Genomic DNA, 16,602 nt, shown 5'->3' on the forward strand with positions numbered 1-16,602 from the left:
TTGGCGGCCCCTTATTAAGGCATACGGAATGCTTGCCTTTTGGCCAAGGCATAGCATATAAGAGCATGGAGGTTATGCTTAAATTGTATAATACTTTGGTTAGGCCACAGCTGGAATACTGTGTGCAGTTCTGGTCGCCATATTCTAGGAAGGATGTGATTGCACTAGCGAGGATGCAGAGGACATTTACTAGGATGCTGCCTGGAATGGAGAATCTTTGTTATGAGGACAGATTGGATAGCTGGGTTAGTTCTCATTGGAACAGAGGAGGTTAAGAGGAGACCTCATTGAGGTGTACAAAATATTGAGGGGCCTGGATATAGTGGATAGTAAGGGCCTATTTCCATTGGTGGAGGGGTCGATTACGAGGGGGCATAGTTTTAAGGTGGTTGGTGGAAGGTTTAGAGTGGATTTGAGGGGGGGCTTCTTTACGCAGAGAGTTGTGGGGATCTGGAACTCGCTGCCTGAAGAGTGGTGGATGCAGAAATCCTCACCACATTTAAGAGATGGTTGGATGGGCACTTAAAGTGCCGTAACCTGCAGGGTTACGGACCTAGAGCTGGTAATTGGGATTAAACTGGATTATCTCTTGTTGGCTGGCGCAGATACGATGGTAAGTACTGCAGGGAATAGAATACGGCCAGGGTGATCTCCTGGACTAGTTTCGATCACCTGGATGAGTCAGAGAGGAATTTTCCCAGATTTTTTCCCCCCAAATTGGCCTGGGTTTTCATCTGGTTTTTGCCTCTCCCAGGGGATCACATGGCTCTGGTTGGGGTGGAATGTAGAAGGTTTTAGTGTAAGGGGTGTCGCAGTTGTGTGAGGTGGACTGGTTGGGCTGGGTGCTCTTTACCTTTCCGCCATTGTTCATTATTCATAGGTCTATATGTAACCTTCAGGGCTGCTGACCGAAGGCCATGCAGCTCTTTGTCTGCCGGCGCGGACACAGAAATGGCCTTCTGCGCTGTAAATTTCTATGTTTCTTTCTAACATCACAAGGTTCAACTGTTTTTTTCTTACAAAAGATTTTTTAACTAAATTTGGAGGCAATATTAAGAGGGGTGGAGATTTCTTTAATTAACTTGGACAACAGCGACACAGGAAGAACCCAATAATTCAAATTCATCTTCCATTCAGGTTTAAATCACTTACAAAAACAAACTGAAATCATTTTCAACTTTTCCTCTGCTAATCTTTGTTTTCCTTTCTATGGCAACCACAAGTGTTGTTAAGCACAGCTGTTGTCTAGGTATCTGTCAGCATTTTATGACACCCAAGGAATGAATAGTTGTTATTATTCTAAATGTGGAATTTGCCTAAAGTGAGACTGAGACTTGAATTTCCAGCTTGCTTTGAAGTTTCAGAAATGAAGAGATTCTCAAATAGTCACACGATGAAACAATCCCTACTTACCTTCCTGCATCGGCTTAAATTCAGAAACATGTTGATGCATGCTGGAAAATTCTGCAGACTGCACTTGCTAAGGGTCCATGAATGTGGTTGGACTTTGATGATTTTAGGCGCATATAGCTGGTCGAAGAGTCTAGGGACAGCCTGAGGCCTTTAAGTAAAAATTTTATCAAAAGTATTAAAAAGCATAAGCACAACTTAATTGGTAAATTTAATCATGCTGTTGTGAAATATGCAATTTCTGATGTTCTGATTTTGGACTTGCAGTTGCTAAGAAAAAATGGCAGCTAAAAACATTTTCAAAAAGTATTGTAAGTGATTTGATTAGTAAGCTTTCTCCTTTTTTCCTTTTAAGCTTTTTTTATTTGGTATGTTGTCCTGACTGGTCATTCAGGATTTTCTGTTTTCATAAATATTTTCTCGGGCAGTTTTCAAGCTATTTTTCTTGCTTTAGACTTGTACCTACGCTGCCTCTTCAGTTCTGAGTTACCTCTGTTTTACTTTGAGCCAGACAACAAAATGTGAAGGCAATAGGAAGTGCATGCTAGAAACAAGACGTTTAGGGGCCGAACTTGCACCTCCCTTTAAGGCCTCTGGCCGCCTGAAAGTGGCGGCCACGGGGTGGCGCAGAATGGCCGCTGACTCTCCGGGAAATTGCCCCATTCCTGGTATTGCCCTGCAGCAGTGGTGCTGCTGCCGACTGGTGCCCCCAACAGCTTTTGCTGTCGGTACACTCTCTGTGGCTTGGTGGTGCGGCCACTCTTAAAGGGGACTGCCACGGCTGTCATGTTATTTTTTGTTGTCGGCCAACTGCCAGGACGCTTCGATAATTATGGTCACGGGCTCGGTCGGGCCGCTAACAGGCGTCTTGGCACGTTCTCCTGGGTGCCAGGCCACTGGCCTGGCTGAAACCCTTCCTCGAGACCCTGTGTTTGCCACCAAAGTGGCTGCAGAGTTCGCAGCGGCCTCCCCTTTAGCTGATGGGGAGGGACGTTGTGACACGCCAGACTTGGCTACTCCAACCTCGCTAGTGATGGCCACTCCGCCCCGCCCCCACTCCCGCGCCCATGATGAGGCCACTTCCGCCCCACTCGAAAAGATCCCCGAAGTGCTGAATTTCGACGCATGGGGCAGCCAGAACACATTGAAACTGATAGGTGCACCACGTTTCGAGCAGTGGGCAATTTCGGCCCCTTAATATTATATAGATTATAGTACAGGTACTTTGATTTTGATAAAATGATGGTGTGCTTAGAATGTGGAACTCACTACCACAAGGAATAGTTAAGGGGTAGCTAGATAAACACATGAGAGAGAAAGGAAGCTCCCACAAACAGCAATGTGATAATTGTAAAGTCCTTACTCCACAGTATGAAACCACACGAGGCACATTCTGGGGACAAGGTCACTCTGTGACCTTAACTCTTTATTCACAGGACTCCCAAAACGATGACCCTGCGTGGGACCTCCCTTTTTATACCTGTGTGATCAGGTAAGGAGTGTCTCCCACAAGTTCACCCCTTGTGGTCAAGGTGTGCATCTAGGTTGAGTGTATACAGTAATACAGTGGTGTTACATACATGACATCACTTCCCTCCCTCCCGCCCCCCTCCAAAGTCTTATTGGGATCATAGGTTTAGTCTTTCAGGTGGTCTACGCTCCCTCGTGGAGCGCCACAGTTGGGGCTCTGGTTGTTGGACACTGACGTGAGTGTCTGTCACCTGTGGTGATTCCAGCCTGTCCGGGCTGACCACAGGGACTGTGCATTCTTGTGATTGCTCTTGTTGCTCGTTCACTAGTGGTATTGTGAGCTCCATCTCATGGTCTTCTTCAGGTTCCTCCGTGTCGATGCTGAACCTTTTTTTTTTTTACTTAGTCCAGATGCTTATGGCATATCTGACCATTGTTGAGTTTTACCACGATGACCCTATTCCCCTCTTTGTCAATTACAGTGCCCTCAAGCCATTTGGGCCCCATGGCGTGATTGAGGACGAATACAGGATCATTTATTTACATACATCTCCCCGTCGAATTACGGTCATGGTACTCGTTTTGTGACTTGCGCTTGCCCTCAACTATGTCGGTCAGGACTGGGTGAATGAGGGACAACCGAGTTTTGAGTATCCGTTTCATGAGTAGCTCTGCGGGCGGGACCCCTGTGAGCGAGTGCGGTCGGGATCTATAGGCCAGCAGGAGACGCGATGGGCGGCATTGTAGGGAGGGTCCTTGAATCCTGAGCATACCTTGCATAATGATTTGGACCGTGCATTCCACCTGGCCATTGGAGGCCGGCTTGAACGGCGCAGTCCCGATGTGGTTGATGCCATTGCCCGACATAAACTCTCGGAATCCGTAGCTTGTGAAACATGGGCCATTATCACTAACCAGGATGTCCGGCAAGCCATGGGTTGCAAAGATCGCACATAGGCTTTCCACTGTGGTGGATGACGTGCATGAATTCAGAATGATGCACTCGATCCATTTCGAGTACGCATCTACCACAATAAGGAACATCTTTCCCATGAATGGGCCCGCATAGTCAACATGAATGCGTGACCATGGCCTGGTGGACCAGAGCCACGGGCTGAGCGGGGCCTCCCTGGGGGCATTACCCAGCTGGGCACTCGTCGTGCACCTGCGAACACAGTGTTCCAGGTCTGAATCAATTCCAGGCCACCAAACGTGTGACCGGGCAATGGCCTTCATCAGCACAATGCCTGGGTGCTCGCTGTGGAGTTCCCTGATGAATGCCTCCCTGCCCTTCTGGGGCATAACTACCCGGCTGCCCCATAGTAGGCAGTCGGCTTGGATGGAGAGCTCATCCATCCGTCTGTGGAACGGTCTGACCTCCTCAGGACATGCTCCTTGTGCGGGCGCCCAATCCCAGTCAGGACACATTTCTTAATCATGGATAGGAGGGGATCTCTGTTTGTCCAGATTTTGATCTGGCGGGCTGTGATGGGGGAGCCTGCGCTGTCAAAGGCATCGACAGCCATGACCATCTCGGTGCTTTGCTCCGCTGCCCCCTCAGTGGTGGTCAGTGGAAGCCTGCTGAGCGCGTCAGCGCAATTTTCAGTGCCGGATGGAGTAGTCACAAGCAGCCAGCGTGAGAGCCCATCGCTGTATGCGAGCTGATGCATTGGCATTGACAGCCTTGCTGTCTGACAACAGGGATGTTAATGGCTTGTGGTCCGTCTCTAATTCAAACTTCCTACCAAAGAGGTACTGATGCATTTTTTTTACAAATGCAAGCGCTTACTTCTCGACCATCCCATATCCCCGTTCTGCTTGAGAGAGCGACCTGGAGGTATAAGCCACAGGTTGTCATTGACCCTCAGCATTGCCCTGCTGCAACACGCACCCAACCCCATAGGACGATGCATCACATGTCAGAATTAATTTTTTAAAGGGGTCGTACAGGGTCAACAACTTGTTTGAACAAAGTAGGTTTTGCGCCCGATCAAAAGCCCCTTCCTGACAGTCACCCCAAAACCAATCACAAACCTTATGCAGGAGCACGTGTAGCGGCTCCAACAACATGCTCAAGTTCGGCAGAAAGTTCCCGAAATAGTTCAACAGTCCCAGGAATGAACGCAACTCCGATGTGTTGCAGGGCCTGGGTACTCGTCGAATCGCCTCAGTTTTGGATTCGGTGGGCCGAATCCCATCTGCAGCAATCCTCCTGCCCAGAAACTCAACCTCAGGAGCTAAGAACACACATTTAGACTTCTTGAGTCGCAGGCCTACCTGGTCCAGTCGGCGTAGCACCTCCTCCAGATTGTGGAGGTGTTCCTCGGTGTCTCGACCCTTGACGAGGATGTCGTCCTGGAAAACGATCGTTCCAGGAATGGATTTAAGCAGGCTTTCCATGTTTCTTTGAAAAATCGCGGCCATTGATCGAATGCCAAATGAACAGTCCCTTGTGCGTGGTGATGGTGGTCAGTAGTTCAGATTCGTCGGCCAGTTCCTGGGTCATATAGACTGAAGTGAGGTCCAACTTGGTGAACAGCTTGCCGCCTGCCAGCGTGGCGAAGAGGTCCTCCGCTCTCGGGAGCAGGTATTGATCTTGTAGGGACATCCGATTGATGGTGGCTTTGTAGTCGCCACAGATCCTGACAGAGCCATCCGCTTTTAGGACGGGAACGATGAGACTCGCCCAGTCGCTGAATTCAACAGGCGAGATGATGCCCTCTCTCAACAGCTGGTCCAATTCGCTCTCGATCTTTTCCCGCATCACATACGGCACTGCCCTGGCGTCCGGGGTGATGTGTATCACTACTTTAGTGTGTTTGAAAGTCCCGACGCCAGGTTGGAATAGTGAATCGAATTGTTGTAGGACTTGTGAGCACGAACTTCGCTCCACAGATGACATTGCGTGAACATCCCCCCATTTCCAGTTCATCTTGGCTAATCAGCTCCTCCCCAACAGTGCGTGACCATTGCCCGGGACAATCCAGAGCGGCAGCCGATTCACTAATCCATTGTGTGTGACAGCCAACATTGTACTGCCTAGCACCATAATGATTTATTTAGTGTAAGTCCGTAATTATGTCTCAATACATGCTAATTTGGGTCTACTGGCTTTAAGTGGCCATAGCTTCTCAAATTACTGAATGCCCATGAGTGACTGGCTGGCCCCAGTGTCCAGCTCCATGCATACTGGGATACCGTTCAACAAAACCCTCATCATCATTGGTGGCGTTTTGGTGTATGAACTGTGAATATTCGCCACATGGACCCGCTGAACCTCGGCATCCATCGATTTGCCCCAAAAGTCATCCTGCCTCAAAGAACCCTCTTCTGGTCCATCCGCCTCACAGTCTAAGGATAAGGGGTAAGCCATTTAGGACCAAGATGAGGAGAAACTTCTTCACCCAGAGAGTGGTGAACCTGTGGAATTCTCTACCACAGAAAGTTGTTGAGGCCAATTCACTAAATATATTCAAAAAGGAGTTAGGTGTAGTCCTTACTACTAGGGGGATCAAGGGGTATGGCGAGAAAGCAGGAATGCGGTACTGAAGTTGCATGTTCAGCCATGAACTCATTGAATGGCGGTGCAGGCTCGAAGGGCCGAATGGCCTACTCCTGCACCTATTTTCTATGTTTCTATGTTTCTATTAGTCTAGTTGCAGACTTCTTGCACATTCGAGCTAAGTGGCCATTGAGATTGCAGTTCCTGCAGACAAACTGTTGAAATCTGCAAGATCTAGCTGAGTGTTTTCCCCCACACCTCCAGCATGAGTTAAAGTTTCCATTGTTGGGAACAAAGGGACTATGGCCAGGCATTCCGTGCTGACTGTCCCTTTGACTGCTCTTAAGTACCTATTAGTGGGTGTCAATGACCCCCATCCCGGGCCGCATTGTCCACTGTGATGGCGTGAATGTCCGTTCAGCCTGCGATTGTCTCTATTGAAGTCCTACTCTGGGGTCTATTGCTGCCTGGGGAGTGTCAGACTGCCCCTGTCTGCCTGCAGGGCTCTAAGTCACATTGATGATGTTGACTCCCTGGTCCATCGCCACGTTAGATGCAGAATTGCGCGCTTATATTATTTTCGTCTCTTCTTCCCCTGCCATGAAAGTTTGAGCTATCAACGCCGCCACTTCCAAGGTCAAATCCTTGGTCTCAATTAATTTGCGGAAAATTCCTGCATGACCGATGCCCTGGATAAAGAAGTTCCTTAGCAGCTCCCCCCTGCAGGTGCCTGTGAACTTACAGAGGCTAGCCAAACGCCGGAGGTCCGCTACGAAGTCCGGTATGCTCTGTCCTTCACGACATCGGTGGGTGTAGAATCTGTGTCGGGCCATAGGTATGCTACTTGCCGGTTTGAGGTGCTCCCCGATCAATTTGCTAAGTTCTTCAAAGGTTTTGTCCGCCGGCTTTTCGGGTGCTAGTAAGTCCTTCATGAGCGCGTAAGTCTTTGGTCCGCAGCTGGTCAAAAGATGAGCCCTTCACTTGTCGGCCGCTGCATCCCCCAGCCATTCTTTCGTAACGAAGCTTTGCTGATGCCTCTCGACAAAATCATCCCAGTCTTCCCCAACACAGTACCGTTCCTCTGTGCTACCGGTGGCCATTCTCGTGGGTCGTGAATTCCCGTTTCTCGCCGCCAATGTAAAGTCCTTACTCTACAGTATGAAACCACACGAGGCACATTCTGGGGACAAGGTCACTCTGTGACCTTAACTCTTCATTCACAGGACTCCCAAAACGATGACCCTGCGTGAGACCTCCCTTTTTATACCTGTGTGATCAGGTAAGGAGTGTCTCCCACAAGTTCACCCCTTGTGGTCAAGGTGAGCATCTAGGTTGAGTGTATACAGTAATACAGTGGTGTTACATTGTGGTTACATACATGACAATAATGACCAGATAATCTGCTTTTGTTATTTTAATTGAGGGATAAATATTGGCCAGGACACCGAGGCTAACTCCCCTGCTCTTCAAAATAGTGCCGTGGGTTCTTTTACGTCCACCTTAGAGAGCAGATGGGACCTCGGTTTAACGTCTCATCCGAAAGATGGCATCTCCGACAGTGCAGCACTCCCTCAGCACTACACTGGAATGTCAGCCTCGACTTATGTGCTTAAGTCCCTGAAGTGGGACTTGAACCCACAACTTTCTAACTCAGAGGTGAGGGTGCTACCCACTGACACTGGTGAGGTGAAGTAGGGTGGCCAAAGGCAAATGTGGAGCATAATCACTGGCATTGACCTACTGGGCCGAATGGCCTGTTTCTGTTCTGTAAGTACTATGTAAAATTAAAGTATATTGAAAGAAAAGAATCTGAGTATAAAACATCATATAAAATAATTTCTTTATAAGTACTTTGACCATGATTTTTTTAATTTTACCTTTCAGGGGGAACCTGGAATTCCAGGAGGAAATGGCCTTCCAGGGTCACCTGGTTTAAAGGTAGGATGCATTTCATACTATCCTTAAATGCTTTGTTAATGCAGTAGAACCAAGCCTGGATAACTAGTCCCAGTTTCGAATTCCAATCTACAGCTTCCATTCACTCTGATTATATGTAATTCCTGCTCCAAACCAAACATTTCTCGGCAGAATAGTGACTTGATTATGAGAATTGAACTGGAACCTTCCTTGGGGCAGAACAGGTGTCTAAGTTACATAATAAGATATGTGTATTGGTCTTTCACAGGAGCCATTAACTTTTATTTTAAAAATGGACATTACTTTGGAAATGAATGAGCTATGTCTGAAGGTATTTGCATAATTCGAATTGTAAACACATGTGGCATGTTGTATTCTGTGTAGTTGTGTGGTGTCGCTGAGCAAAATAACAACCACCCTACTGAAGGAAATTTGAAGAGAGAAGTGCTCCAGGAGTAGTGTTCCCCTCATACCTATTTTTAATTAATTTCATAATTAGGCATTGCACTGTTGGGTTAAATGGTTTGTTCCTAAATTGTACATATACAGCTGATACCTCCAATGGTCCTTTGATGTTTGCTTCCATGAGGAATCAGAGTGTTATTTATGTGTTGTAAGTGAGCCAGCACAAAATATGATTGTTGGCTGGTAGCAGATTCCACATGTGTAACATCATGGCTTCTCGTTTGGATCAAGGAACTCCAAAACATGATTTTTGGCAACACAATCATATTTTTTCAAAGACTGAATGTATTGATTCTCACAGTGTTGTGGGATATTGTGAAACCCATTGTATGACAGAGTGGTGAGACTGTGGAACTTGCTACCACATGGAGTGGTTGAGGCAAATAGCATAAATGCATTTACAGGAAAGCTAGATAAGTGCATGAGGGAAGAAGGAAGAAATATGTCGATGGGGCGAGATGAAATAAATAGTGTGAGAGGATGCTCATGTGGAGCATAAACACCAGCGTAGACCAGTTGCACCAAATGACCAGTTTCTGTGCTGTAAATACAATGTAATTCTATGTAATCAATTAATTTTTACTCTCCATCGTTATTGTTGCTTTAATGATGTTTCCTATTGATTTTAACAGTGATCCAGGTTTATAATTATAATGGCAAATTATAATTTTTATAATGGACAAAAATTTAGCAGATGGAGTATAATGTTGGAAAGTGTGAGATCATGCACTTTGGCAGAAAAAAATCAAAGAGCAAGTTATTATTTAAATGGAGAAAGATTTCAAAGTGCCGCAGTACAGCGGGACCTGGGGGTACTTGTGCATGAAACGCAAAAGGATAGTGTTATGTCTTGAATAAAGCAATGTGACTGAGTGCTGTAGATGTGAGTAAGTGTGACCTTAGTCTCTTTATTCTAACTCCAGAGTGTTGGTACAGCATGGGAGGCCTGCTTATATACAGTACTCCCAAGGGATGCTGGGATCCCTTGGGAGTCCAACAGAAATGCCCTCTGGTGGCAGTAGAATGCTGGTTACATTGGGCTCAACATTGACCAAGCCGTTTTTTCGGCACACTGACCTCAAGCGTACCAACTTTGCGCGTTGGAAACGGTGCCGGGAAAAACTCGCCCCATCCTCGCCGCTGTTCACAGTCTCCGGAGTCCTGGCTTGGCGTCGATGCTGAAGTGGGGGGCGGAGCCAAACGCCCGCGCCGAAAACAATGCCGGCACCTGCATGCATGCGCAGTGGTGCTGGCCCGACGTGCGCGCATGCGCAATAGAGATAAAACTTGGCACTCGGCCATTTTTAAAGAGCATTGCAGCTGTAATTGTTTGCCTGCCAGGAGAGCTCTCAATCTAAATAGCTGGTGTGCTGAATGAAAGCAGCAGTGTCCTGCCTGAAATTAACTGTTGCATGCCTGGAGAAGTCTTAGGGATCATTGCAAAAGTGCTGCTAAGTGTCTCAGGACTGTGTGTTTTGAAAAATCACACTTTGACTAAGTGCAGTGGAAAAGTGTGTCGGAGCATTGCAAAGGTCCCGTTAGTGTCTCGGAGCAGTTGCAGAAATAATGCAGCAACGTCCACCAAGAGCAAAGAATTTCTTGCATGGCGAAGTCGAGGCACTAGTTACTGTGGTTGAGAACAGATGGCAGCACCTGGATACCAGCAGAGGTCACACAAAAGTGCCACCCAAAGAGATGAAGAAACGCTGGAACCAAGTTGCAGAAGAATTCTGCGGATTGGTGATCAATAAGAGATCTGGAAGACAGTGTAAAAAGAAGTGGCAGGACCTTGGTCAAGTAGTTAGTGTAAGTAATATTTCCATTTATTCAATGTACTTTTAATTGTAAATGTGACCAGCTGTATATGTCCCACCGAGCAGAAAGACACCCTCTCTAAAAAAAAATTGCATTTTCGTCTTTGGAGAAGAAACTGGTCCACAACAAAATGGAAATAACTAGAACAGGAGAAGGACCGGCAAATCTGCACCCACTGACACCCTTGGAAGAGAGGGTCACTGCTTTGATGGGTCCTGCCTGGAGAAATACCATCAGTACTGCACAAGCTGGGCCCACACGTGAGGGAGTGGGTAAGTCATGAAAAGTCATCGTGGTCCTTCAAATCAACCTGCTCCTTGGCCTGCTATGTGTGAGCCTACTCATGCCACCCATTTCACTCTTCTGTTATATGTTGCAGAACTTGAGGGCAATCCTCCTGATGATCCAAATCAAGATTCAGATGTGGATGAGCCTGAAGAGGAGAGCAACCCTCCAGAACAACATGGGCGAGAGGGGCACTTTGAGTGGATGTGGGAGGGGTTCGATGACAGGAGTGTTCTACTGAATCTTGAGGAGGTCAACATATCTCACTTGCCAGGCTCTTCCGTCATTAGTAGTTCGACATTCTATGGTTTCCCACCGTCCGAGGTTACACGTCCCGGCAGTGGGTGGTGGTGGTGTTGTGCCACAGCATTGCCCACCCGTGGCCCCACCTTCTGAGGTTACACGTCCCAGTGGTGGTGATGGTGGTGGTGCTGCTGCATTGCCCACCCATGGCCCCACCTTCTGAGGTTACACGTCCCGGCAGTGGGTGATGGTGGTGGTGCTGCTGCAAATCAGCAGGGAACACCCAGGGTCCCAAGGGGATGCCGTGACCCAGATCCAGGGGGAGGGGAAGGAGACATGGACCACGCTCTCCTGAGATGCAGGATGCAACAGATGTGGTTCAGATGATGGCATTGGGTGGGGAGAGCGTTGAGCTTACCCGATCACTCCTGGACACCACAACTGGGGTGAGTGAGGAGGCAGCGGGACTGTCGGGAGAAGTAACAGTAATGGCACGGGAAATAGGAACCATGTCCGCTAACATCAGTGAGGGAATGGTGGCCATGAGAGAGGTAGTGGAAAGGACGACAGCTACAATGACCAAGGCCATGAGGGAGGGAATGTCTGAGTAAGCTGCTGCAATAAGGGAACACGCCCAGACCCCGCGCCCATTCAACTGCCACTCCCATTCCAATCCCCACACCAAGCTCTGAACAGGCCGAGGCCGCACCCTCCAACTTGCCGCCTGAGCCCTCCAACTAGCCACCTGGGCCCTCCAATTTGCCACGTGACTTTGACACCCCCCAGCCTCAAGAGGTGCCCAGTGGCCGAGATGTTAAAAAGAAGAATCTTGGTGTGCACCCCAGAAACACTGCACCACCGCCTGCGGGCAGAGGTCGTGGACAGCCCAAGACCAAGTGCAGCGGGCGGTCTTAGACTAAGGGGGATGAGAGATGGGTGCAGCCTTTCTTTGCTGCTGTTGTTTTTGTTTTTGTTGTTTATGCCACTTCACTCACTGTTCTAACTCTTCTCACATTGGATGTTTTTTGTAAAAGTTATGTAACTTTACACGTTTATAAGTGATCTTAACCTTTAAATGATCTTAAAGACTAAATTTTGATACAAGAATATTTTTATTACAATAAAGTTAAGTACATTGCAAAATTTTCAATAAAATATATTTTAAATTAAAAATGAATCATGTTCAATTAATAAAACACAGGAACAGCTGCAAAAAATAAACCCTCCTCTCCCCACCCACACCCCTCCCAGCCTCCCCGTTGTATAGAGGCCAGCATCTCTCTCTCTATGGCGGCCCCCCCACCCCATGAGACGCCCAGACCCAGTAGCTGGGACTTCTCCGGTCACTCGGTGGGGCACCCTCACAATGAGACGACCAGATCCAGCAGCTGCAACTTCTCCGGTTGCCCACAAGCTCGCACTTCTCCGGTGAGTCTTTCCTCCCTATCCCAGGCCGAATGGCCTCACGCACAGGCTGGCCCTCTGCCTTTCCCGGGCAGACTTTAAAGATAAGGTAGGATTTTTTTTAATTGTATTTTAATGGTTTGAGCTTTTCTTAATGTTTGCTGCTTGGTTGTTGAGGTCCTCTCCAGTTTCCTTCCCTCCCCTATCCCTGCCCTAATCTCTGCCGAATGTGCGCTACTTTTTCTTAACTGCCCCAAGGTTTATCAGAGCTGGCCACATACGCTGAGCTAAGTGGATTTGGAGTACGTTTTTGCTGGCCAAAGTGGCATAAATGGCGAAAACGGGCGTAAGTGTCTGGGAACGCCCCCTTTTGAAAACAAACTGACCTAAAAAAATCGTACCTAACTGACTTACTCTGGAGCAAAAATTTGGGGCAAAATGACATTTTCTAACTTAAGCCAGAAAAAACAACTTACTCCAAAAAAATTGATGCAAGTCATGGTCAATGTTGGGTCCATAGTGTTGCATACATAACATCACTCCCTCCCAAAGTCAATAGTACACTTATTTACAGGATGAGACCATCTGGGGCTTTCCGCTCCCTAGTCGATTGTCTCAGTACAAATGCAGGTGCAGGTGAGTTGGTTGGTTCCTCGCTGGTATGTTGTGCAGCTGGCCTTGCTGGGCTGCTGGGGATGATGAGTTCAGCTTTGTGGTTAACCGTGATGTCAGTTGCCGCTTGTGTGTGTGTCGGAGGGTCGAAGTTGATGGTGTCCTCTTCAGGTTGCACGTGGCTGTCTGTGAATCGCAGTTTGGTTTGGTTCAAATGCTTTCTGCAAGTTAGCCCATTCGCGAGTTTGACCTGAAACACCCTACTCCCTTCTTTGGTTATGACAGTGCCAGCAAGCCATTTGGGACCATGTCCATAGTTAAGTACAAATACAGGGTCATTGACTTCAATATCGCGTGACAAATTTGCGCGATCATGGTACATGCTTTGTTGCTGCCTGCCCTCGACGTGATCATGGAGATCAGGGTGGACTAGAGAGAGCCTTGTTTTGAGCGCCCTTTTCATCAGCAGCTCGGCTGGGGGAACCCCGGTGAGCGAGTGGGGTCTAGTGCAGTAGGGAGCCTTCGACACGTGTTTCAAGCTCTGCTTGATGGTTCTGACTGCCCGTTCTGCTGGCCATTGGATGTGGGCTTGAATGGGGCAGATGTGATGTGCTTGATCCCATTGTGGGTCATGATTTCCTTGAATTCAGTGCTGGTGAAACACGGCCCGTTGTCACTGACAAGGACATCAGGCAGGCCGTGCATGGCAAACATGGCTCGTAGGTTTTCGATGGTGGCAGTGGACGTGATTACAGACATTATTACACACACAATCCATTTTGAATAAGCATCCACAACAACCAAGAACATTTTGCCTAGAAACAGGCCAGCGAAGTCAACGTGGATCCTAGACCATGGTTTGGAGGGCCATGACCACAAACTTAGTGGTGCCTCCCTGGGTGCATTGCTCAGTTGAGAGCAAGTGTTGCATGGGCGCATGCAAGACTCCAAATCTGAGTCGATGCCGGGCCACCACACGTGAGATCTAGCTATAGCCTTCATCATCACTATGCATGGGTGCGTACTGCGTAGGTCGCGTATGAACGTTTCCCTGCCTTTCTTGGGCAAAACCACGCGATTACCCCATAAAAGACAGTCCGCCTATATGGACATTTCGTCTTTACGCCGCTGGAATGGCTTGATCTTCACTGGGACGCTGGACCAGCGCCCATGGAGGACACAGTTTTTTTCAAGGGACAATAAAGGATCCTGGCTGGTCCAGGTCCTGATCTGGCGGGCCGTAATGGGTGACTTTTCATTTTCAAATGCATCCATCACCAAGAGCAAGTCTGTAGGCTGTGCCATTTCCACCCCGGTGGTGGGCAATGGTAGCCAACTGAGAGCATCAGCGCAGTTCTCTGTGCCTGGCCTGTGGCAAATTACACAGTTATATGTAGGCAGTGTGAGGGCCCATCTTTGGATGTGAGCAGATTATTGGTATTGATACCTTTACTCTCTGAGAATAGCGATATGAGCGGCTTATGGTCAGTTTCTAACTCGAACTTAAGCCCAAACAGATACTGGTGCATTTTCTTTACCCCGTAAACGCATGCCAGAGCTTCTTTTTCAATCATGCTGTAGGCCCTTTCAGCCTTGGACAAGCTCCTGGATGCATAAACGACCGGTTGCAGTGTTCCCGATTCGTTTGCTTGTTGTAACACACCCCCGACCCCGTACGAAGATGCATCGCAAGCTAGCACTAAACAAGACAAGCAGTTTGTTGGAACATAACAAATTTTGGGCTTTCTTAAAAGCTGTCTCTTGTGATTTCCCCCATACCCAGTCATCTCCCTTGCGTAGCAACACGTGTAGAGGTTCTAGCAAGGTGCTCAACCCGGGTAGGAAATTACCAAAATAATTGAGGAGTCCCAGGAATGACCGCAGCGCCGTCACATTCTGTAGTCACGGCGCGTTATTGATGGCCTCCGTCTTGGCGTCGGTGGGTTTGATGCCGACTGCCGCGATTCTTCTCCCTAAGAACTCGACCACTTTGTGCATTTCAACCTGAGTCCCACGTGATCTAGCCAACTTAGAACCTCTTCCAGGTTCTTCAAGTGTTCGATGGTGTCCCGACCTGTGATCAATATGTCATCCTGGAAAACCACAGTACGCGGAATCAACTTTAGCAGACTCTCCATGTTCCTTTGAAAAATAGCCGCGGCCGATTGAATCCTATTGTAGATGAACAGACCTTTGTGCGTGTTGATGCAGGTGAGGTCTTTCGAAGATTCCACCAGCTCCTGCGTCATGTAGGCCGAGGTCAGGTCCAACGTGGTGAACGTCTTTCCTCCTGCCAGCGTCGCAGATAGGTCATCTGCTTTGGGTGGTGGGTACTGGTCCTGCAGCGAAAAATGGTTAATCGTTACTTTATAGTCCCCTCAAATTCTGACCGTGCCATCGCCCTTGAGAACCGGAACAATCAGACTGACCCACTCGTTGAACTCCACCAGCGCGATGATGCCCTCTCGTTGCAGCCTGTTTAGCTCGATCTCCACTTTCTCTCACATCATGTATGGCAGCGCCCGTGCCTTGTGGTGGATGGGTCATGTAACGGGAATCAAGTGGATCTGCGCCTTTGCCCCGCGAAACTTCCGATGCCTGGCTCAAACAACAATGGAAACTTTCTCAGAACCTGGGCACATGAGGCGTCATTGACGGACGAAAGCGCTTGGATGTCGTCCCAGTTCCAGCGGATTTTCCCCAGCCAGCTTCTGCCGAACAGTGTGGGGCCATCTCCTGGTACAATCTATAGTGGTAGTTCATGCATTGCTCCATTATCGGAGACTTTTACTGCTGCGCTGCCAATTACAGGGATCAGCTCTTTAGTTTCAATTCTCAGCTTGGTATGAATAGGGCTCAGCTTGGGCCCATGTGCCTTGTTGCACCACAGACTGTCAAAGGCCTTTTTACTCATGATGGACTGACTCGCACCCGTGTCCAATTCCATGGATATTGGAATTCCGTTCAGTTCAACTTTTAACATGATCGGTGGACATTTCGTGGTGAAGGTGTGTACCCCGTACACTTCTGCCTCCTCGGTTTGAGTCTCTAGTTCAGTTTGATCCGCCATGGATTGGTCTTCCACTGCAACGTGGTGGTTTGCAGGGTTTGCAGCTCGTCTGCACATTCGCTGGTGGTGTCCCATTGTACCACAGCCTTTGCAGGCATAGTGTTTGAAGTAGCATTGATGGGCTCGATGATCACCTATGCAGCGCCAACAAGGTGTCAATTGCCTCGCATTAATGCTTGATGGCAGACTCTGAGTCATCTGAGGTCGAGCAGCTGCAGGCATGTATGTTCTGCCATATGCATTCCTGCCTGAAAACGACGTTACTTTGTGTACAGTACTTGCTGAAACATCTTTATGCTGCGAAATTTGTTTGGTGTTATCGCTGGTGGACATAAATGCCTGGGCTATCGTGGCTTTGCTCAGGTTCGGTGTTTCAACAGTCAATAGTTTGCGAAGGATAATCTCATGG

Source organism: Pristiophorus japonicus, chromosome 1 (genome assembly GCF_044704955.1).
Source record: "Pristiophorus japonicus isolate sPriJap1 chromosome 1, sPriJap1.hap1, whole genome shotgun sequence".
Taxonomy (NCBI): domain Eukaryota; kingdom Metazoa; phylum Chordata; class Chondrichthyes; family Pristiophoridae; genus Pristiophorus; species Pristiophorus japonicus.